Source organism: Pinus tabuliformis, chromosome 6, assembly GCF_031772625.1.
Source record: "Pinus tabuliformis cultivar Carrire ecotype Pingquan chromosome 6, CPIR1, whole genome shotgun sequence".
Lineage (NCBI taxonomy): Eukaryota > Viridiplantae > Streptophyta > Pinopsida > Pinales > Pinaceae > Pinus > Pinus tabuliformis.
The window spans coordinates 761,036,914-761,062,126 of record NC_142292.1 but is presented as its reverse complement, the minus strand read 5'-3'; the positions used below and the strand labels follow the sequence as shown (position 1 = coordinate 761,062,126).

The 25,213-nt window shown below is 36.0% G+C and overlaps 1 pseudogene; it reads right to left on the bottom strand.

The window, feature by feature from the left end:
* Window positions 1-395: 395 nt before the first annotated feature.
* LOC149260947 (DEAD-box ATP-dependent RNA helicase 15 pseudogene) lies at window positions 396-24,420 on the bottom strand (annotated as a pseudogene).
* Window positions 24,421-25,213: the final 793 nt, after the last annotated feature.

Sequence of the window (25,213 nt, the reverse complement as noted above, 5' to 3'; positions counted from 1 at the left end):
GGGTGGCCAGCCGAGTAGACTGATGGGGTGGAGTGGCCGGGTGGGTGGGTGGGGCACCAGGTGGGGTGGCCGGCTGGGTGGGTGGGGCGCCGGGTGGGGTGGGGCGGGCGGGCTGGTGGAGTGGGGTGGCCAGGCAGGTGGGTGGGGCGCCAGGTGGGGTGGCCGGGTGGGTGGGTGGGGTGGGGTGGTCGGGTGGGGCGCCGGGTGGGGTGGGTAGGTGGGCACGTGGGGTGCCGGGTGGGGTGAGGTGGCCAGGTGGGCGGGTGGGGTGGCCTGGCGGGCTAGTGGGGCGCTAAGTGGGGTGGGCGGGTGGTTGGGCGGGCAAGCGGGCCGCCGGGGTGGAGCAGGGTTAGTGGTGACACCCTCATGCTGCACCACCTCGGCGGCCCGCCCACTCACTTAGCCACCCGCCCACCCCACCCGCCAGCTTGCCCGACCACCCGACCCGGTGCCCCACCCGCCCGCCTGGCCACCCCATCCCACCCGGCGCCCACCCACCCGATGCCCGCACCTACCCGCTCACGCACCAGGCGTCCGCACCTGCCCGCCCGCCCACCCACCCGTCCGTCCTCCCGCCCTCCCGCCTGGCACCCACCGGCGGGGTCCCGGTGGCGTGCCTGCCTACGTGTTGGCAGGTGGTTTTTTTAGTGTGAATGTTTTTTTAATTTCAATTATCTGATTATACAAATTAAAAATTTATGATATATTTTCATTGTGGATTTAAGTTAATATGTTTTCGTTATTTACTGATTTATGTGTTTCTATTTTTCAGGAAAATGGCATCAAAGAGTATTTCTGTGAATTTTTCTGGATCAAAGACTCTTAAAGGTGCATCTTAATAAAACATTGGTGAACGAACTCCACCTGATCTCATCACTACAAATCTTTCAAGTGCCTCAAATGATAAGAAAATGATTTCATACTGGAAGAATTCAAAAGAGGTGAAATTTCCATTAAAAATTTGGTATGTGAAAGAAAGACAAAGCCAAAATGTGAATATATATCTTTATATTGATATACCGAATGATAATGGAATTTATGAGGTGATGGGAAGAGTCATAGATAAGTGTTCGGTACCAGACACTGAAGTTGTTTACATACTTACAAAAGCTCTCAAGTCACATGAAAGGATTAAATATCGACTATCATATTCATTGTATGACATGAGAGAGGTATCTACAGAGTTGTGTAAACAAATCGTAAATGAGATGAAACACAACATCGTAAGTATTGTTATTTATATTTGTATTTTGCATTCTTGAAAGTGTCTCGCTATATTTTTTTAACTTTGTTTTTATTGACATATGATATTTTGTTTGGCAGAATTTTGTTGAAAGTTGTTCAATTAGGTTGGGAGGCATTCATTTCATAGAGCATGATATCATGAAAGTTGTCAGCAGTTTTTACTCAGTGTCAGAAGAATATATGGAAAACAAGCAAAATGTAATAATTGATGATGCAACAAAACTACATCCAAAGGATCAGAAAAAAAGGCCTCAAGTGGATAAATCTAGTAAGGGTAGACAAGTTACTTTTGAGGACGATGAAGTTGAAATTGACAGTGAAGCATATGTTGCCATTACTGAAGATGATAATGGAACTCAGAAGAGCCGTAAAAGACCAAAAGTAACAACGCCCAAGAATAAATCCGTTGAGAATGTTTTGACGAAGAAAAGTAAAGTTGAAGGTTTTGAAGTAGTCATTACCAGCAGTTAAGAACCTAGTGAAACATCAAAAGAAAGTAGAGAAATCGTTACACCAGGAGCTGATTTAGAGGATGGCATTATCAAAATAAAACAAAATGCCATTCGACAGAATTTGACAAAGAGAAACTTAATTGATGGTGGTCGTACATTTCAGCTTAATGTCAGACAAACCTATAAGGCAAGTGAAGGACAATGTCAATATCAAGTCAGAAAGGCACACCATCTGCATGTTCACAACCTGAAGACATTGATGAGGTACAATCCATATGCTCATGTGGTTAATTATGTGCTTCTTGTTGATCCAGTTCAAGTTCCCAACAAAGAAGCATTTGATAATTCAAAATATTTTGAATACAATTATTATGTGCTTTGGGGGAACCATTCTATAGAAGCTCAAAGACAATTGATGGAGGAATATCCCAATAGCCCACGTTTTGAAAAAATGAAATGTATCATTTATGTTGGTTTATCAAATACAGAAGCAAAGTTAGTGGCATGGGATCATAATTCAGATAATGAATATAGGATGTCTATGACTTTCATCCAAAGGGTTAGATTTATTCATAGTGAATTTCAAGAAAAATGTGGTGGGGATAGGATAAATGTTACTGCAGATTTTCGAAGGGAATGTTGTATGGAAATAAGCTATCAAATTGAAGAGAAAAGCAATTCAAAAGGTGGGAAAATCAAAACTGTTAGTGATTTATTCAGAGGTGTTGATAACATTTTCTAATTGGCATTTAGTACTAGAGATGTTTGGAAGCTGATTGATGAGATTTTTAGCATATGGGAAAACATTGGCATTAAAAACTAGAAAGTCAAAAAGTCTAAGCCATTGATATGTAGCAGCAGTAAATTAGCTCCTGAAATGAAGCAGCTTCTAAAAGATATGACTATCACACCTTGGAGAGCAATGCAAGGAGTGAAAGATGAAAAAATTGTCAAAACAATATTATCTCGTGTGAGGTCAGGGGAATTATCATTGGAGGAAATGTCTGAGGAATTTCAAAAGTAAGTTTGTTGAATTATTTTTATTTATTTCTATATTATATTTTTCTTTTAAATAAAGCATGTTGTTCTTAGTAGTATTTGTTATACATATCATTATATTAACTTTTTTTTACTTTCTCTATGCAGTCACAAAGTTTACATGAAAATTAAAGAACAAATGGTTAAATTGTTGAATGAAGATAGTTGGGATGATGTTGTATGCAACTATCCAGATTCAAGTTATACATGAACATTAAAAGCTTTTTATCTTGCATTTTAAAAGGTATCTTGATTTACACATTCATTTTTATTCATCTGTGTACTATTTTTAATTTTTAACTTACACATATATTTGTTTATTTTATAAAATATGAAGAAGGATGATAATGGAGCACTAGATAGCTTTAGAACCTTTATTGAAAAAATAAAGATCGAAAGACTAAGGAAGCAACGTATTAAAAATGTTGAACTTGATCCAACTCTTACTCATTTCATTTGGAATGGGCTAGACACTATTCAATATCAAGTAATACAAGGTGATTGTGAAGACATTGCTAAACTCATACCTAAAAGGGATTATGCCCTAGTTATTGCAGATATTCCCCATGGTTTCAATATTCCAAACATTGACTATGATAGTGACCCTTATACTTATCAAGCTCTTAGTAAAGTGGTTGTGGGATTTATAGAAGTCACGTCATCACCATTATGGAGATTTGTGACATTTCATTCAAACACACAATTGACAATGATATTGTCAAGTTTCAAGGGGAAAACAAATTCAAGGATGCAGCTTACATGGTAAGATGTTTAAAATGTATATTTGATTAATGTTGAAAAATTAATTTATGTACAAGTTGATTGAACTTTTACTATTTCATGTTACAAGCAAAAATCAAATCTTCTTAACGTGAAGATCAACTATTTATAAATGATTGTGAGTTCATTCATATTGATAGCTCGGCAAAAGATGATAGCTATATGTCTATGATTTTTAAGCGGGTAGAAGGAAAGAGTCATAGCCAAATACTGACTTATGATGTTGTTGTGAGAAACCTAACATATGAAGACAAAGAAGCAAAAGGAAAGATAGTGAACATTTATCAAAAACCACAATTATTGATTAACTATATTATAGACATATGTTCAAATGAAGGAGATTGGGTTCTGGATTTATTTTCTGGCTCAGGTAAGGTTTATTATATGGAACTGAATTTCAATATGTTATTTTTTAATTAATATGTCATTATACTAATTTACTTCATTATTTCTTTGTGCTTGATAATTAGGTACAACACTAGCATGCTACCTTCAAAAAGGAAGAAATTGCATTGCAATTGAAAAAGATCCATTGCAGTGCAATTTCATTCAGCAAAGAATTAATGCTCTTCAATTTCTTCCAAGTGCAATGCAAGAAATTAGGTTGAAGAAATGGGACTTTTGTGAATCACGTGTGCTAAAAAAGGCAAAGGAACCCCAATCACCATTACATGGGATGTTTGGAAAGACATACATTGGGAAATTCACAGACATCAAAGATCCATTAGAAGACGAAAATGAGAAAAAGGAAGCAGAAAATATGATGGAAGAAGACAATGATGAAACTCTAGAGGACGAAGAGTTTGGATTACATGACATTGTTGATTAAGTTTAAGTTATGCTTGGAAATCAAGCTCATTTTTTGTAACTATTAAGTAGTTATACTTGTAATGTTTTGACTTTGCCATTTTATGAGAAGAATATACACTCAATTAAGGTTGTTATGCGTTCAATATTTGTAACGTGTGATTTTTGCATTAGCTTTTAAGTTAATCATTATTTTTTGAAAAAAAAGTGATTATTATTATTTTTTTGACATGAAATTCATTAAAAAAACTATTATTTAACCATTTTTAGTTAAAAATTTTGTATAAAAATTGTGATTTTCACATGTGAATTGTAGCAAAAAATTATCAAAACGTGTAGTTTTTTAGTTATATTTATGTTTAAAATGGCTATTTTTATGTCCATTGTTAAAAAATATTGTTTTTTAGAAACAATTATTTCTTGTGGATTGAAAAATTAATTAACGATGTATAAATATGTAGAATATCGAAAATTCAAAATATCGACCTTCTTCTTTAAATATGCAAAACAACAAAAACCTCACTACAAAAAAATTAAAACTAAAATAAAAACAAGAAAATATGAAGAAAAATACCACTTCAAAAATTATTAAATTTACAAAATAATTATTTACATTTCATACATTAGAAAAAATAAAATAAAAAATAAAGCCTTTTAAAAAGAGGGCCTGGTGTAGAATTACCACGCTTTTAAATCAACATAAAATATGCTACCATTCTAAAACGCAATGTACATAAAAAAAATTATAGTGCAAAAAACTATGCTCTAAAAAAGCGTGTGTTCTGCATCACCCCTTTTCAAAATCGGGTCACTTTTTTGCTATCTCTACAAAACGAGTAATAGTATGAGTTCCCTTTTGAAAGTTTACATTGTTTATACCTTGTTACAGGAGCCCTGACGAGGAGTGCTTCTAGCCCAACATGGAGGTTAGTTGGGAGATCAATTACTTACTTCTCAGTAACTGAGTTGCAGTGCAGCAGTGGGCAACACGATGCAATATGATGAGAGGAGGTGCAGTGTGGATGCATTGCTGGGAGATATGACCAACTGTAGCATGGATGCAATGGGAGGAATCAGTGAGATTGATGTAGTTAGAGATCAAAGTGACAGAGCCTAAAGCATTCAGATAGTGAAGAGCATAGAGGTGCAGAGTTTTCAGTCGATAGAGGCAATATCAATCAGAGACTTTCATGACATATGATCATACTGATTCAGGTTGGATGTTTTTCTTTTTTGTTTCTGGAGTTGCTAGAGAAACAACACTTGAGAGAAGTGTTGCATGCAAATCATTCCAAAGGTTCAAGATCGGGATGGAGTTGAATTCCTTTCTTGTTGAGAGGGAGTGTTGAAAATAGTAACAATAAATGCTAAAAATAGAATTGATATAGATAACATTTCAAGATGTATTCCAATTTTAATTTGTCCTTGAATTAAAATTCGAATTTAGTCTCGCAGCTGCTTGAAAAATAATTAATTAATTCATCCTGAGTTAATTAATTGGAGAAATTCAAGTTAGAAGTTTTTGTGAAGTCATGCAACGATTATCCCTTAAATTAAGGAATTTATCTCTTAATTAAGGAGATAAGGATGAGTTGTACTTGAGTTGTAATTAGTTAGCTCAGTTAATTGAGTTAAGTCCAGTTAAATTAGTTCCAAACAGTTTGAGCAACTAACTGTGATTTCAGTCAGCTAATGCATGCATGCATCAAACTAATGTACTCCAGATAACTAAGGATTTTCTCATAAATATGTCATGCATGTCAGTTCAGAAAAAGACCCAATTGAGATTAAATACAAGGACATTGTACTATCAGTTGGAGGAATTTTCCTATAAAGGAGACTCATCCATGTAGAAGGAATAAGTTTCCTTGAGGATTGTGTAGTTTTACAGGGTGTGAGATCAGTGTGAGTGTTCAATGTTACACTTGGTAATAGTAGGATCACCCAGGAGAAACAACTTAAGGAAATAAGAGGCTTGGACGGTAGAGGAGAGGGTTTGTGAGAAGCCTTGTTTGCCTGTGAGCATCCAGGAGGATCATACTGAGAGCTGGCTAGCTATGGGAGCTAAAGCTTTGTGTAATATTGATGTATTTCCACCTTATATGATAATACAGATAGCGGGGTTTTTGGCTGAGGCTTTCCCCAGAGTATTCTTCTGTGTTTCATGTGCATTGATTCTTCTTCTCTGTTATATGTGTTCTGTTTTATCTTTCTCAAATTGATTAAGCTTCCGCAAGTTTCATAGTAGAAGTATATTAAGTATTTTTCTCTAGTACATTGCATAATCAGATTAATCTACAGTGAGAATTTCTACATTGAACACTAGAGGCATGCCCAAATATTTTATAGGTAATTAGCATATTCCAAAGCCAAGCAATCTAGTAAGGAAGGTTTGAATATTCATAGGGTTATTGAAGAAAAAAATCTAGATTTATCATTGTTCACTAGGGTGCCCAAGGTTGTCATAAATTGATGCAGAATATCTTTGATCTTTCACAATTACCTCAGATATACTTGAAAAGAAAAGCATGAGGTCATCCATAGATTCCTGGTGGGTAATTAGAGGATCATTTCCCCATGGAAATAGGCCCTTGATTTAGGAGGATAGAATAGTCAATCTCAGGTATCTACCCAATTGTTCAACAACTACAATGAAGAGAAAAGGAGAGATCATATTACCTTGTCTGAAGCATCAGGAAGGATTGGAAGTTTTAGTGCAAGATCCATTGAGGAAGATAGAAAAAAAAAGGAGACGAGATAAGTGATAAAAAATCTATTTTAGCCAACATTGTTCAAAACCAAAGGATTTAGGAATACTAATATGGTAATACCAACTTAGGTGCTCATTCACTTTATATAGATCCAACTTGATCATCATGCCAACGATTTTAAGTTGCTTCAAGGAGTGAATAATTTATTGTGAAGTGATGATACCATCAAGGATTTGTCGGCCTTCCACAAAACCAGTTTGTTTAGTAGAGATAAGATAAGGTAGGAGGGGCTTAAGACGCTTAACAATAACCGTGGATATGATCATATAAATAACATTATAAAAGTAAATAGGCTTAAAACCTTGATGATATTTAGATTTAGCATTTTTTGGGATTAAAGCAATGAATGTGGAAATGAGTCTAGGACTTACCTTCTGGTTTCACCGTGATTCCTCCACCACATCAATTATGTATTTCTCGATAAATCTCCAAGAATATTGGTATAATTATATTGTTAATCCATCTGGTTTCGGTTAGTTATTTTTGGCCATTCCCTAGACAACATCATCTATCTCCTCTAGAGTAACAGTTCGCATGACCACCATATTCTGGTCTCTAGAAATGAGTTGTGGAATATGTCGAGTTATTATTTGGATAACTTCTCATCTATCTTGAGGAAGTTCGGACAGAAGGGAATGGAAGTGATTCAACACCAGGTTTTCCATCTCTTCATGATGAACCGGTCTGTTTCCTGAACCACCATTAAGGGGAAATACTTTTTTTTTTGTTGATATTGAATCATAGCTTTATGGAAAAACCGTGTTTCTATCACCTTCCCTAAGCCATTGTATCCCAGATTTTTGTTTCCATAGAATTTCCTCTCATTTTCTTCTTTCTTTGAGATGGTTCACCAACCATCCTTATTCCACTACTATGCTTTCAGATCTTCCTTCATCTATTATCTTTTGTTCAAAGTTTTGCATTCTGTCTTGGAGTTGTTTCTAATCTTTCATGATGTTTCCAAACCCCTCCTGGTTCCAATGCTTATTATGAGTTTTGATGTCTTTTATCTTTAGCTTTAATGTGTGCATGTGTTTTTTTCCTTGAGTTGTGCTCCCTTTCCACCAAATTTCTAATTTTTTCATAAACGAATGTTCCCTTAGCCAGAAAGATTCAAAGCAGAAGGGGTAATTCATGGGGGTTGTTTTCAAATCAATATCCATCTTGATCAGCCAATGGTCTGATCCCATGCACAAGAGTATGAAGGATTTGAGAAAAATATCTCTACTAATCTCTTGCTCAAAAACCAGAAATCTATCAAGACGTCATGCTACTTGATGTGGGTCCCCACACCAATTATTGTAGGTATACACACCATTATTTTTTTGCATATACACTAATTGCAACTCCATAATTATGTCTTGAAATGATTCCATCTCTCCATCTATACGACAAAGGACTCCTTTCTTCTCTCTCGATGACTAGATCAGGTTGAAATCACCGCCAAGAATCCAAAGCTCCTCAGAGTATAACCTTCTCATTTTTCCTATATTCGAGAGGAAAACCCCTTTTTGTCCTGGAATGTTAGGCTCGTATACCACTATTAGTAGAGCCCAATCACGAGTACCAATGTGTTAGAATTTTCTTATCAGGATCTCAAGAAGGATGACCCATTCCTTAAGTATAATCTCAGTAGGGTTTCAGAGGATAGTGAACCCTCCTGTACTCCCTTTGGAATCCTAAGCTACCACCTCATACTGGGGTTTGAAACCCATGACAATTTCCTTTATTCTATTATCCAAGATTTTAGTTTCTTGGATACTCATTATTCTTGGTTTGCCTCTTTTGAGCCTATATTTCAAATATCGTTGCTTGCCTCTACTGTTGATGCCTCTCACATTCCAAGAGGTAATAATCATTGAGAATGCTTATTGATTTGGTGGAAAACCGTTGAAAGCTACCCCACCCTTCCCAAGTTTATCAATAGATCTCCCACCTTTTGGATGGATTCTTGCAAGTTCTTTCGACCCATGTTCTTGACTCCTTTTCTAGATAAATTCATGTCCATGCCCTAGCTTAGCTGAGATGCCAAGTGGTCTGGCTAATCCAAAGATGTCAAACCTTGCTTATCTTTGTTGAAAAATGCAGCAAGAAAAAATTAATTTAATTTTGTCCTTGAATTAAATAAGGAATCGAATTACAATTCTAGATCTCATAGCAACTTGTAATAAATAACTAAGTTAATTTTACTTAATTGACTTAGTTAATTTGATTTGGGAGTCTATCTAGAGTAATGTAGAGTGGTTCATAAAATTTACGGGCCCAGTTTGAGTTCTTGTGAGTTGTATTATTTAATTCAGTTTAATTGAGTCAAACTAGTTCCAAATGATGGAGGGATTAACGGGAGATCCAATAATGGGGTGTAACCTATAGTAGCGGGTTGTAAATAACACTACTCAACCAATAAACTGAGGATTCACTCATATTTAACTCATGCATGTCATATCAAAGAAAGACCTAATTGAGATTGGAGTTCAGGGAAAATGTACTACCAGCTGTAAAATAATCTAAACTAAATAGATGGTGCATGCAATCAGAGGAAGGCCTATGATGGATTGCACAATTATGGATGAGGAATTTCCCAATTAAATATGATCTAATTCCCTAGGAAATTGTGCAAGGAAATGAGAGCTTGGTAGAAAGAAGATTTGGCTAAGTATTGGCTGGAGCTTGTTTGTGAAGCAGCGAGATAGAATGAGATTGTGTAGAGGTTGCTCGATCTTGAGATAATCATTGTAAAATTTTCATATTTTATAATTAAGGAAATAGACAAAGAGAAGAGGTTTTTAGCTGTGGATTTCCTAGGAAAATTATTTTGTTATGTGTGATTGAATTATTTCTCTTTTATACTTCATGATTTCATTGATGATTTATTGTTTTCGTTGACGAGTAGAGTATATTCAAGTCAATCGTTTTAGCATATTACAATATGTAGTTTGAATCTAGAAATAATTTCTACATGGTATCAGAGCTAAGATCACTATAGAAGAGGAGAATACGAGTTTTTCTTTTGTAGGATAAATCAAATTTGCAGTATCATACTTCAGAGCCACAAGGATATCGTTCTACAGATTGAGACTTGAATATTCCCTTGAGGATAGTTCAAATTATATTTCTTGGAAGGAAATGATGGAGGTAGTGTTGGAACACAACAGGATTAAGGAATTCATAGACAAATATATTCCTAAGCTAGTTGGTGCTCAGGATCTGGAAGAGTGGAGAAAGTGTGTGGAAAAGGCAATAAGGACTATCCTAGAAGGCTTTTGAGATCATATCATTTCGAACCTCTAGGGTAAGGAAAATCCATTTGCAATGTGGAACGCTTTGATGGACTTGTTTCCAAACAACAATGACCATAGGAATTTGGCACTAAAGGACAAGCTCGGAAATATCAAGATGGAGAAGGGTGACACAATCCCGAAGTACTTGACCAAGTTCACCCAATGTCGGGATGAGCTTGGAAGTATCGGTGTTATAGTTGTTTAAGAAAATATTGTGAGCCTATAACTTCTAAGCCTTCCCAAGAGCTGACACAACTACCAAGACTCAGTTAAAGGGAGGGAGAAGCTACCAAAGTGGGAGTTATTATGGTCCGACTTGGTACAAGAAGAGATTCAGCGGAACACCAGAGATGGATCCTCATCAAAGCATGATGATAAGTAGAATTGTGCCTAATAGATGGAAAAGAAAAGAAAGATAAGGGGAAGTCATCCCATTCCAAATTAGATTCCAGTCAGGGTAGAAAGAAGGAGGACATGTCAAAGATGAAATGTTTTCATTTTCACAAGCTAGGACACTATGCCACAAAGTGTCCGCACAATAAGGCTGGTAAGAAGCCCTAAGGAAAATCGAAAGTTGAAGCTCTTACTTCACAATTTGAACTAGATTTCTCCCTCATCACATGCATGGTGACATCAGTGATGAGTAGTATGTGATACCTGGATAGTGGGGCCCCATTCTATATGACTGGAAATAAAGATTTCTTCAGTGACTTGGAGGAGAAGGACCTCCAAGTGCACATCAAGATGGGAGATGATGGGAGTTATACCACGACTGACATTGGTATTGTTACCTTTCAAAGGGAGTCTTGTTCTCCTCTCACATCAAAAGATGTCATGTATGTTTAGGGTTTGAAGAAAAATTTGGTTTTAGTTTCCATGTTGGAGGATCATGGCTATGATGTGATATTTAGGAAGGGAAAGGCTTTCCTTCATCACATAGCTTTAGGACACATGAGGCAGATCAGAGTTCGGCTAAATAACATCTACAAATTGGATGTAGAAGATTGTGCTGAATTGAGCACTAAAGTAGATAAGGTGAAGGGTCGAGAGATTGGTGAGTTGTGGCATAAGAGATTGGATCACCTGCACCTTGGAGCTTTGAAGATCGTGCAACAAATTTATACATGACTTCCCAACGGTACACTAGATCACAGAGATACATGCAAAGGGTGTACATTTTGGAAGTACACCAAAGCTTCCTTTCATGATCAATACAGTCAAATGTAAGTGATCCTTAATCGATTTCACTCATATGTGTGTGGATTGCTCTTGACAACATCCATGGATAAGCACAAGTATTAAGTAATATTTGTTGATGATTTTTCTTGTAAGTACTAGATTTTATTCATGTATAAGAAAGATCAGACATTCACTAATTTTTTTTAATTTAAAGCTCTTATCAAGAAATATACTAGCAGGAAAGTTAAAGCTCCCAGAAGCGATAACAGTGGAAAATATGTGTCAAATGAGTTCAAGAAATTCCTTGCTTCAAAAGGAATATGATGGGAATTAATAGGACCTCATAACACAAAGCAGAATGGGGTGGCTGAAAGGAATAACATAATCATTATGGGAGTCACATGAGAAATGTTAAAATGATAAAGGCCTACCATTACACTTATGGGATGAAGCATGCAACACAAATATTTATTTACGTACAGAAGCCCTCATCGAATTCTTTCCTGAGTACACCAGAAGAAGATTTTTCATGTAAGAAACTGGATGTGGCACACTTCTCGATATTTGTTTCATCAGTCTACTATCTTGTTACAAAGGATGCATGGAAAAATCTAGACCCAATAGCCGAGTTGGGTATATTTTTGGGGTACACTGATACACCTCACAACTATTGGGTGTACCTGCCATCCAACAAGATGACAATGGTTCATATGGATGTCAAGTTCAAAGAAGAGAAGGCCATGAAATGTTTCGTTGAGAGGGAGATTTAGTTACATGTAGATGAGGAGATTTTAGCTCCAAAGGAGGAACCTCAGGATGATGTGGAGTAGCCACATGTAGAGGATCAAAGAGTGGAATCAACCACTCATGCAGAGACTTCTAGAGATGGAAGAAAGCTCACCAAATAGACTGATAGATTGGAGCATGATGCCAGAGAGAATGTGGGAGAACCCACATCACAACACAAGTAGAGGAGGTCATGAGATCAGTACACTAGCTACATGGCTCTCATTAACAAGAGTGTAGAGATTGTGCCATCCTCATTTGACAAAGCAGTGCAACAACTAGTATTAGTTGATGTCATCAGTGAGGAGTATGGCTCCATTACCAGAAACAGTGTTTGGGAAGCTGTCCCAAGACCAACAGACAAGTTAGTGGGGAGTTCCATATGGATTTACAAGGTAAAGCAAGAAACAGATGGGAGTGTGGAGAAACACAAAGCTAGATTTGTGGCCACATGATTCTCTTAGGTGGAGAGAATTGATTATGATGAGACATTTTATTCAGTAGAAAGGTACTCATCAATTAAATCTATTCCAGCACTTTCAGCACAAATGGGATGGAATATACATCATATGGATGTGAAGACAACATTCCTAAACATCATGATTGAGGAAGAGGTGTACATTATGCATCTAGAAGAATTTTAGGCCTTCAACAGAGAGTCGCATGTGTGCAAACTCAAGCGAGCATTGTATGGAAATAAACAAGCACCCTGTGCTTGGTACACCAGGATTGACAAATATTTCACTGGGTTGGGCTTCCCCAAAAGTGAAGCAGATGCAAACCTTTACCATATTTCGGTCGAAGGTAAATTGTTGATTATAGTATTATATGTTGATGATTTGATTCTGATAGGTGATGAGAAGATAATAAAATCTTGCAAAGAGGATATTGCAAGAGAATTCGACATGAAGGACCTGGGGCTCATGCATTACTTTCTTGGTATGGAAGTATGGAAAGGAGATGAGGAATTGCTTGTCTCTCAGGGAAAGTACGCCAACGATATACTGACGAAGTTCCACATGGAGAGAAGCAAATCCATGGAGATTCCTATAGCATGTAACTAGAGGAAGAAGAATGCTACTTCAGGTGAAGTAGTGGAGGATACTATTTATATACATCGTATGGTTTCACTTATTTATTTGGTGAACACACAACTAGACATGTGTCTTGCAGTTAACAAACTTAGTCAAGCCATGTTTAATCCAACCAAAATTTATTGAAAGACAGTTAAACATGTGTTGAGATACCTCAAAGGCACCACTCATTTTGGTCATTGGTACAGACGAATGGAGGGAGTGAAGCTTCAACACTTCACATATGTAGATTGGGTAGCGATTCCATCTGACATGAAGAGCATATCAAGGGGAATCTGCAGTATTGGGTCAGCAATAGTTTCTTAATAGAATAATAAGCATAGATCTATTGCACTTAGTTAAGCATAAGTAGAGTACATGTCTGCTAGTCAAGCAACTTGCGAGGCTATATGGATGAGGAAGATCCTTGTTTGGTTGTTGGGTAAGTAAATGGATCCTATAGTGCTTTATTTTGACAATCAGAGTTGTATCAATCTATCTAAGCATCTAGTTTTTCATGATCGGTCCAAGCATATCGACATCTCGTATCACCATCTACGAGATTGTGTACAGAGGAGAATCATGTTGTTGGAGTACATTCCTATTGAGTTGCATGATACATGTATTTTGACAAAGGCATTATCAAGATGCAAATTCGACTTTCATATAGGTAGGATCAGGTTAGCAGATAATCCATTTCTTGTTGAGAGGGAGTGTTGAAAAATGCAACAAGAAAACCCTAATTTAAATTTTTCCTTGAATTAAATTAGGAATTAGATTCTAATTCTAATTCTAATTATCATAGAAACTTGTAATAGTTAACTAAGTTAATTTGAATTAGCTGAATCACTGAATTCAAGTTGGGAGTCTATCTAGAGTCATGAAGAGTGGAACCCAAAATATAGGGGCCCGGTTTGAGTTCTTTGGAGTTGTAATTATTTAACTTAGTTTAACTAAATTAAATTGAGTTAAACTAGTTCCAACTGATGGAGGAATTAGTGGCAGATTGAGTAGTGGGGTGTAATCTACAGTAGTGGGGTGTAACCAACACTTCTCAACCAGTGAGCTCAAGATTCACTCATAATTAACTCATACATGTTAGATTAGAGAAATACCCAATTGAGATTCGAGTTCTGGGACAATGTACTATCAATTGTAAAATCATCTAAATTAAATCGATGGTGCGTGCAATCAAAGGAAGGCCTATGATGGATTGCACAGTCATGGATGAGGAATTATGAATTAAATACAGAATAATTCCCTGGGAAACTGCGTAAGGAAATAGGAGCTTGGTAGGAAAAATTTGGCTAAGTATTGGATGGAGCTTATTTGTGAAGTAGTGAGACAGATTGAAGTTGTGCAAAGGTTGCTAGGGCTTGAGAAAATCATTGTAATATTCTCATATTTTCTTATTAATGCAATATATAGATAGCAAGGGTTTTTAGATGTTGCTTTCCCCATAAAATTATTGTGTTATGTGTGATTGGATTATTTCTCTTTTATGCTTCATGATTTCATCAATCGTTAATTGTTTCCGCTGATGAGTAGAGTAGATTCAAGTCAATTGTTTTAGCATATTAGAATATTTGCTTTGAACCTACAAGGAATTTCTACAATCTTGATATCATTGAAAAGTTTCTCGGTATAGTTTTTTTTGATATTCGGGGATGAATTTCTCATCCAGATGTTGCCATTCATTCAACACTCTTTTCATAATACGTTTTTATGTGCTAAGATCATCCTTCATGCCATCAATCTCCATATTAGCTTGATGCTTATTTTGTATTGGTGCTTCTTTTTCCTGTGGTTCCTCCTCATCTTTCCTCTTAGTTTTGTTTCTACCCTTTGGTGAAGCTCTAGGTTTTCTTTGCTACCTGGGTCTCAGGATTCACTAGGGTTCTCACCTTCCTCCATCAAGATTTCATAGCGATTGTTGTTGTTTTTTACTTTTCTTGGTTGCGGTTGAGAAGTAACAGGGGGGTTTCTCACATTACGCTTTTTTTTATTTCTTGGAAACCCTCTGAGCCTTCTCGAGGATTGGATGTATCTTTGGTAGTATCTGACTCCATGGATTCAGTTTGATTGAGAGGGCCTTCCCTGTGCAAATGGCCATATTCACGACATATCCTACAATGGAATGGAATATGCCCATAGTCCAAAGGTTGTTGCCATACCTCATCTTGATACTCTAACTCAATAAATTCTGGGAGAGGTTCAGTTATATTAATATAGACATAAATTTGGGCATATGAAGTATACTATCCTTGCCTTATTGAATCAACTACCTTGAAAAAGCTTCGGATAGAGTTTCATATTCCTTCCAATATTTTTGGATCCCAAAAATCCACGGGGAGGGAAAATAATAGGGCCCATACTAGGGAAGCCATGAATTTCTCCTGATCTAGATTGTAGCATTCTTCCCAATGACACATGAAGAGCCCACATTGTAGAAGAAATAGGGCCCATTTTCAAAAACCATCTCCTTATCCTCAAGACTAGTCCAAATCACTATAAAGAAACCCTGAACTCCTAGCTTCAGATCTATATGCCCTTTTGGCTGCCATTTTAATTGGATCCATTTGACCAGATCGTGTTCAGAGGGCCAAATGCCTATAAACTTATAGATCAATGCATGGTCTTTCATAACTTTTCGATAATTCTCCAGTTTGTTACTCGGAATCACAAATTGGGGTTTTCTCACTGCTCTTGGTAGACATTATCCCCATATTTTTGCCTGCCATTGTGCGCTGAAGATAGGGGTGCCTCTGGATCCTCCTTCGGATCTGTTTGATGTCACGACCCCTACTTGACTACTCAATTTGCCTATTGTGATGCTATGATTTGAGGGGATATCTCCCCTCCCAGATTGTGTGCTCATACCCTCTATTAGAATTCCAACAAAGGGTGGAAAAGACCATTAGGGTTTGAGAAGAGGACACTTGTGGTGATTATTCAGAAACTGCAGGTCGAAACCTAGAAGAGCGCATCTCTCTCAAGTATGCAAAGACCCCAAAATTATGAAACTCATTATATTTTTGAAATCACAAGTACTTTATTTGACTCTATGTAAATAGTGCTAATATCGTTAAACAAATATTTTTTAAGGATTATAAGTCTAAGTATCTATTAGTGCACCAAATATATTTTTCTTCAAATGGTTAAGGTAAAGCAAATTTATAGCAAAAATAAAAGAAGGATGTATTTTAAGACTTTGATATATATCTATATGTGTGTGTGTGTGTAAACATTTGTATTTAAATTTAATTGGTTTACAAGTTCAAAACCTTTACATATTAAAAATTACCCATCTTCCTTGCAGGTTTGATATTTACCATGGAGACTCAATCCAAACCCCCAAGCGAGTACCCATTGATACAAAAAATTTAGTCCCTTTCTAGATAAAAATTTTCCAAAACTATCCAAATATCCAAATACACTTACATTACTTTTTTCAATGCATCCATGGTGGTTCAAGTTTCGTTATGGCTCCTCAGTAAAATATATATATAAAAAATCTAGTCATGACATTAGCTTAGACATTAAATATCTTTTACTTCTTAAGATAATTTTCCTTTGGAATATTCACCATGTTGGCTAGAGTCATTTATGACCTACCAAATTCCTTTTGGTATTTATAGGTGAATTTCACATATCTCTTTTGGTTGACATAGCCTAGTCCTTTTGGCTTCTAAGAAGAATATCTATCCAATATTAGTCTCCCTAGAAAATCAACTTTTGGTCAACATATCCAAGTCCTTCTCACGTCAAAAGTGAATTCATATTTATTTGACCCAACCAAAATCATTTTTTACTTCCTCATCATTCCCTTCAACGAGGGATACATCTAGAATCACACTAAGCTCAAATTTGTCCACAATCTATTCATTCATGAGTATGTACTGGAGCTCAACTGATCATTTCTTCATCTTGTCTCAGATGAAGTGATATGGCCATTACTTTATGTAAATAATCACTTAGTTTACTGATATATATCATAAGGGCCAATGTACCATATATGTATATTAACTTGAGATGTTCAAATTTTGATATATGGTCCATGAATATGGATTTGCAATTCATCAAAATATTGGACAAAATCCTTCATCTTGAGGTCTTCCTTGTGTTGATCTTGGTTTATCCCTTTGTCGCAATAACAATCCTTCCATAAAATAATGAAATAAAGGAATGTAAGATAATGAAATAACATAAAAATAATCAATATGGGAGGATATAGATTACATATCTTTTGAAGGTTGTACGAACTTATTTTCTTTGACATTTCCTCCTTGTAAATATTCTTGAAATTTTTCTACAATCCTTATATAGTATTCCAAATCTATATCTAGAATTCACTTTCTTGAAGATTTCAATAGTTTGTCCTTTTCCTTTAGAGATCAATTCCTTTTGATAATCCATGATCCTAAGTATGTATAGATCAATTTATTTATTCTTGTAGGAAATTCGTTCTTCCTAGTACACTACTTTCTACTACAACAATCCTATAAAAAATCATTTTATTATATCAAGAATAGGAAGAAATTACCAAGGCTACAACCAGTATAAAAACAAAGATCTAATAAGTAAGAAAGAGAAGAATATAAATACCTATCCTTCAATTGTCCAATTGTTCAAATGAAGAATTATTTTGACTTCTTTAGAGGTGGATTCCCATCATTCTTTTCTTCATTGACATTGGCAGTAGAAGCTTGCTCCTTCTCCTTCCTCCTTCTTTTAGGGGATCATGATGCATAGTGAGAAAAATTATGACAAATGAAGCATTTGACTTTTGATATGTGTTTCTTCTTTTGATCTAATCTCGTTGAACTTCTTTCATCAACTTTTCCAAAGTTCCTTTTATCAAATTTTTGATGATTCCTCCCTTCTTTCCCTTTCTTTGTGTGAGCATCAAGTTCTTGAGATTCTTCATTTTGAGGTTCATTTTTAGCTTGAAACTTAGTTTCTTCTTGAATACAATCATCTTATAGATCCTAAAATGATGGTAGTTTTCCGCATGCACAAACACCTTGAATAAATGGTTCCCATGATGAAGGAAAGCCACTTAAAGAAACTATAACTAATTATGAATATTCAAATTTCTCTTCAATGGCTATAATTTCATCTTTGAGATGAGTTATTTTCATAAGATAAGAGGTGAAATAATATGATTCAATCATTTCAATGTTCCAAATATGATTCATCAAGGCCAATTTCCTATCATTATTTCTACTTGCATGTAACTTTGTCAAGGCATTGTACACTACTTTCGCAATATTTAGTCCTTTAACATGAGGAATTAAGTGCTATTTTACGGAGTCTACAACAATCCTCTTTTCTTTGGCCTCACTTGTTTTGAACTTTTCCTTCTCCTCAGCTCCCTCTGGTTTAAGAATATCTTCTTCCACATGATCTAGAATGTCACTTTCCTCCAAGATTAGAATTACTCTTGTTTTTCAAGGTTGATAGTTGATTTCACCTTCCAGTCTATATTTAATTCTAAGGATTGGATCCATTAGTCAAACTGTAGGGAATCAAATGTTTGAGAAGCCTCTTTCTCTAGGACTGATTTCAAATTATTCAAAGCTTGGCTTCTTGTGGCTACTCTTTCACCTAGGCTCTAATACCATGTTGATTTTTCTTATATTAGAAACTATTTTTTCTAAACTAATAATTACTTTCAATTATTTGTATTCATCAGTTTCCTTATGTCAATTATATCATAAAATAATTATACATCGAAAAATATCAACTATAATGAAATAATCATAAGATCATAAAGAGATAGCCAAACACAATAAGAGACATAGGATTACCCTGGGAAAACCCAACCATAGGAAAAACCAAAACAACTTTTATGTTAAAGAGAATTCAATATTTAGCAAAGTTTACAATATAAATTGTCTAGAAATAAGTGCCAATTTTCCAAGAACTAATACCATTTAAACCTAGTCAAATTTCCTGCCCATAAATTTGGTATGCTTAGAAATGTCTTCCAAGAAACTCAGCTATCTTCAGAAACTCAGTTTTTTCTACTTCAAAAACATGGTTTATGCATTTTCTTTAGAAATTCAACCTTACGTGTCTTGTCTCCTTTGCTTAAAATGAGCAGAATATATCTTGTCTCATGAGATTTGAATCGATGCCAAGTGTGGAGGTCAAATTGTCATATATATATAGTGGTAAACTGAGTTCCATTTTAACCAAGCGTCACCTTTAATAGTGGGGCCAAGTTAGGCTTCTTGGAGCCTACATACATGAATTTAAAAATTGAAATTTCCTTTTAATATTTATAGCTTCTTTTGTTGATTTTGAAGGATCCTTGGGATGAGGGAATACCTCCTAATGCTACAAATATCAACAAAAGAGCTTCTAAATATTGATGTTGAAATATCCCATGCATAATTACACAAACTATCCAAGAGACTCAACAATGGGAATGCGAAATTGTAACCTTATCTTAAAAATAAATCTAAAACCTTTCACTTTTGAGGTGCTTTAAGTGTTCCAAAAGTAAAAATAACTTCTAACTAACTATGAGGATAAGTATGTGATTCTTTGTAATCAGTTGCTATGGATAAGAATTTTTTTTGATATCATCCTTTTGTTTGTGATATCACTTTTGAGGTGCTTTAAGGATTCCAAAAGTAAACATCCCTTCTAACTAACTATGAGGATAAGTATGTGATTTTTTATAATCAATTTCTATGGAGAAGAATTTTTTTGATATCATTCTTTTGTTTGTGACATCACACTCAAAACACCCAAGAAATATTGTTTTCATGCCGAGATGTACTCAATGGAATTATATGGTATTAATTGTGTGTAACTTTGTTGGTTGCACCACTTGTTATACAATAGCTTCCCCAGTAAGATTTAGGTCCTTTTGAGTGATTTCTAGCCTACGTGAATCTATCAACTCCAAAATTTCACATGGGATGTCCTTCTCTGGCCTTATTTACCCATGTTCCTCGATGGGAACTATGTTGTTACTTTTGGTAAGGACTTCCAAAATGTTATGAAGTTGTTGAAATTTGTTGAAAATTATGATCACAACCTTCCCTCAATTCTCTTGAGCTTGGATGGTCAGCCTGATCTCTTCCTTACTTCTTTACCTATATCATCTTGTCTTGGTAGATTTTCTTATGCATATGGAAGTTTTGTGTTACAACCATATGTTAAGTCTATGGTTTTTGAGGATTCCTTCAACAATGTACATTTTCCTTTGATTTCATTTTGAATGGCCATAAGTGTGGAAGCTTTATTATAAACTGTGATCTTTCCTTGTAAAATTGTTTCATGATATCTTATAATACTATGTTTTCCTCTAATGCAGCTACCTAGAAATCATCCTCATTAGAGCTTCAACAAATGCATGTCTTTTATGAATATACATTGGATTTTTTCAATTTCTGAGAGGGTTTTTCTCCAGTTAAAAGTCAGTGTGATCTCTGTCTGAATACTTTTCCCCTCCCTCTCCAGTCACACCTCCAGCAAAGTGTGATGACTGTTATGCATGCCCTGTTGGTAGCACTTGCTGTTGTGCCTATAGCATCGGTAATTTCTACCTTTAATGGGGATGTTCTTATAAATCAACTACCTAATGCAGAGATAACCACCACTGCTTCCCACATGATTTCCCATTCTATGATTTCAATGTAGGAACTTTTCTTAAGATTAGTCATCCATCATTTCTTTGTGCGCATTTTTATTTTCAAATCATCAATTCCGGCCTATGGAGTTTTAGTGTTTGGAATCGATTTGCAAGTAAAAAGTTGAAATTTTGTTATTTGGAAGCGATTTGCAAGTAAAAGGCTGAAATTTTGGTGTTTGGAATAGATTTGCAAGTAAAAGATCCTTGTTATAGTGTGATTGACATGTTGAAGTTCCATTTGTTTTACTTTAATTCTCACAACTCATATTTCACGTAGCCTTTCAGGGTTTTAAGGTTGGAATGTTAAAATGTTGACCTTTGATACTGATCCAAGATTTATTGGTATTTACAGAGAAAGAATGATCCTTTTGGAGTTCATATGCCCAAGCTTACTCATGCAAACCCACATTTTGCAACTCAAGTTGAAAGACTAGCTGCCAAACAAGATCACGATTTCTTCTCTATGCGATCCGGATTGTATGATCCACATTTTCTTCAGTGATGGGAGAATTTATTAGAGGCTGAATGGGTCAAAACAATCAAACTCCAGTAATATTCTGGCTTAAAATCCAGCAGTCAACAAAATGTCCAAAATATTATCAGAGCTGTTGTAGGATGGATCTGTATGAAGCCTGTTTTCTGTCAAATTGTTTATGCATACAATATTATTGTAAATGCCACCATCTTACATCTTATTTCTACCCATTCGTTTGAAACACAATGTTAACCACGGATTTACAGCGCACTCATGAAATAAATAAAAAACATGTACTACAGATCAGAGAGCCAACTTGAAGGTTGAATAAAGGATCCAATGGAAGAACTTTAGAGACTAAAACCTAAAAGAACATAATCACAATCAGAAGGTTTTTTTAAAAAGATGAAAAGTGACTTGTGCAACAGTGACTTTCAGGCATAATATCTTACCACAAGTCAGAAACTAATAATCGAGAAGAATTGTGACATATAAAGAATCATTGAAGAATGAATAAACAAAATGCCTTTCAAAAATAGAAAATAAAGAGAAAACACTAACATTACCCTGGATACATCAGTGTCTGATCCGAACAGGTTTCGAACATACTAGATGTTGGGGTACAGAGTTTTCTGTAGATTGCTGCCCAACAATAGTAGATAGAGAATTTGAAATCGAAAGCTGTCAATGTTGCTGCAACTTGCAATGTATCTAAAAAAATATAGTTTATATTTTTTCATAACAAATGCTAAGTCATTAAGATTTCGATAATTTTTTACATAACAAATGCTAAGTCATTAAGATTTCGATAATAGGTGGCCTCCGGAGTAAGCTGAGCCGATTTTTCAAGCGTTACAGGTTCCTCTACCAATCGACCAGTTTTGTCAATATCTCCAAGGTTTGTTTCCATGCTCATTTTCGCTATCAGCATAGCATGTCTAGAAGCATCAATTGCTCTTTCCTGCACATTCAATATTAATTCAGTAGACCATGGTTTAAGAGGTGGCTTCTAATCCATGTTGATCTGTGGAGTGCCCAATATAAGAAGAATGAGGGATACTTTCCTTCATTATACCTTCCTTCTTGTAATCCAACCATTATAATGTTTGCTTTAGCAATATCCACAGCATGCTTCTGTGGAATAACATGACTACTTTCATCCAAAATCTAACTGAACATTCCTTGCAAGGGTGCAAGATTAGTTGAAGCTCCACTCAAAATAACTAGTGAGAAGGAAGCTCCTTGACGTGCATATTTCAAAGATTTTATTGTAAATTTTGGGGATATTCCAAGCATATATCTTCACTTTTGACCATTATAGACATTGATGACTCGATAATATGATCATTTTTCCCATCGATTGCTTTTTAATCGCACTAAATCCAAATTTGTTGTAAAATTTGTAGCTCAAAACATGGGTTTTTGTATAATTAGGACAAATAGAAGAAAACACGCATGGCTCTCATAGAAAAACCAAATATGTCTTAGTCGTGGATAAGACTGAAATTGTGATGGTCTGTCTACAAATGCCTTGATGGCCATTGTTCCTTTCAATTTTATGAATCTGTTGTGTTTTTATGAACAGAAAACAAAACCAGACCATGCCAAAACTGAGATGAATGAGAAGGATAATTATTGCAAACACCAGATCAGATTTCAATGGCCATGATGGCATGTATGTTGATGCTTCTATATGTGCTGGGAGTGCCTTGATATCAACTGCAAAATGTTCTTGAACCTTCTTCAGCACATCCTCCTCTGATGAAGAAGCAAAAGAAACAAAGTTAATTGCAAGACCCTTTGTGCCAAACCGTCCAGCCCTTCCAACCCTGTGCAAATAAGTATCTGCAGACTCAGGCATGTCATAGTTGATAACAATATTAACTCTTTCAATGTCAATTCCCCTGCCTACCAGATCAGTTGCAACCAGAAGCCTCTTATTCCCCTCCTTGAAACTTTTGTATCTCATCAGTCTTTCATCCTGCTGCATTCCAGAATGAATGCAGGTATAAGTAAAGCTGCACCCCACCAGCAGCTTGGATAGCTCGGAAGCCCTTTTCACACACTTCACAAATATAACCACCTCGTTGAAATCCAGGACATCCAACAAATCAGTCAGCTTCCTGTTCTTTTCTACCTCAGCCAGTTTCATATAGTGCTGAACTAGACCATGAAGTGTGAGCTTGGCCTCATCATCAACATATATCTCCATAGGATACTGCATGAATTTCTTGCAGACAGGCCTGATTTCCTTGCTCAGTGTGGCTGAAAACTTCATGACCTGCTTGTCATGAGGGGTCATCTTGAAAATGGCCTGTACATCTCTCCTCATGTCCAAAGATTCCAACATTTTGTCACATTCATCCAGAATAAAATGCCTGATATTTCTCAGACTGAGATCCTTGTCTTTTGCCAATGCCAGAATCCTTCCAGGGGTCCCAACAACTATTTGGGAGGATTCATTTTTTAATATTGCCTTGTGAATTTTGATAGGCAGGCGTCCATAGAATACATCAACCTTCAATTCTTTAAGATGAGTCATAAACCTCTCAAATTCATGGCATATCTGGTATGCCAATTCTCTAGTATGGCACAAAACTAGGGCAAAGACTTGGCCTTCTGTGGGTTCGATCTGCTGCAGAGTTGAAAGCACGAAAACTTTTGTTTTCCCCCATTCCAGATTTGGCCTGACAGAGTACATCCATGCCCAGAATCGCGTGAGGAATGCACTCGTGCTGAACTTCTGAGGGATGTTCAAATCCAGAGTCCACAATTGCTCGAAGGAGCTCTGGCTTCAGTAGGAAATCCCACATAACCTTTCTTGGAGGCTTCATCAGTGGCAAAATGTTCCTCCAATGCTTGTGCGTCCAATTCCTCTTCTTCATAGTCTAGGAGCTCTTCATTATAAATCTCTTCCTTCAACTCTTCCACATTGTCTACTCGTTGTTTTGCCATTTTCACTAAAAATATGAAGCACAAGCGCAGCTTTATGATGAAATAGCAGAAGAGGTTTTATTGTTGTAAAAGATGAAATAATGATGCAGAAAACCAGCTATTTGTGTCTCAAAGCACTCTCATAAATTATATAAATTAAGGTTCAACAAACATACCCATCTCATTCAAATTGGTGACAACTTCATAGGGTGATATTTAAAGTACATTTGAGAGAACTGCCTTTTCTGGCTATGTTGGTTATGTTTTCCACCAAGCCTGGATCAAACACACTAATTAAATGTCATGTAGTCACTATTACATTTCAATTGGTGACAAATTCATAGGGTGATATTTAAAATACATTTGAGAGAACCACCTATAAGTTGTATGAAAGCTAACTTAGCAGTCTTTGGTTCCCTACCAAAGATTGTAACTATTAGTGCCAAGTGCTTTCAACTTTCTCCATGGTAGACGCTTGGAGGGTTGCATTGCACTAATAGATTTCAAAACTTTGTGACGAGGCCTGATTCTAAACTCTAAACTACACAACATGACATTAGAATGTGTTAAAAGAAACTTTGAACAAAATAGTTCATGATTTTCTGCACTTTACAACCCACAATGCAATAGAAATGGTGGCATTAATTTAAGGACTTTGCCTTTGTAAAGGCCTAAAAATAAGCAGAAATATCCCAAGTAGAAGTAGAAGAGAAAATTGTTAATTGAAGTTAGAGGAGGAAAGGT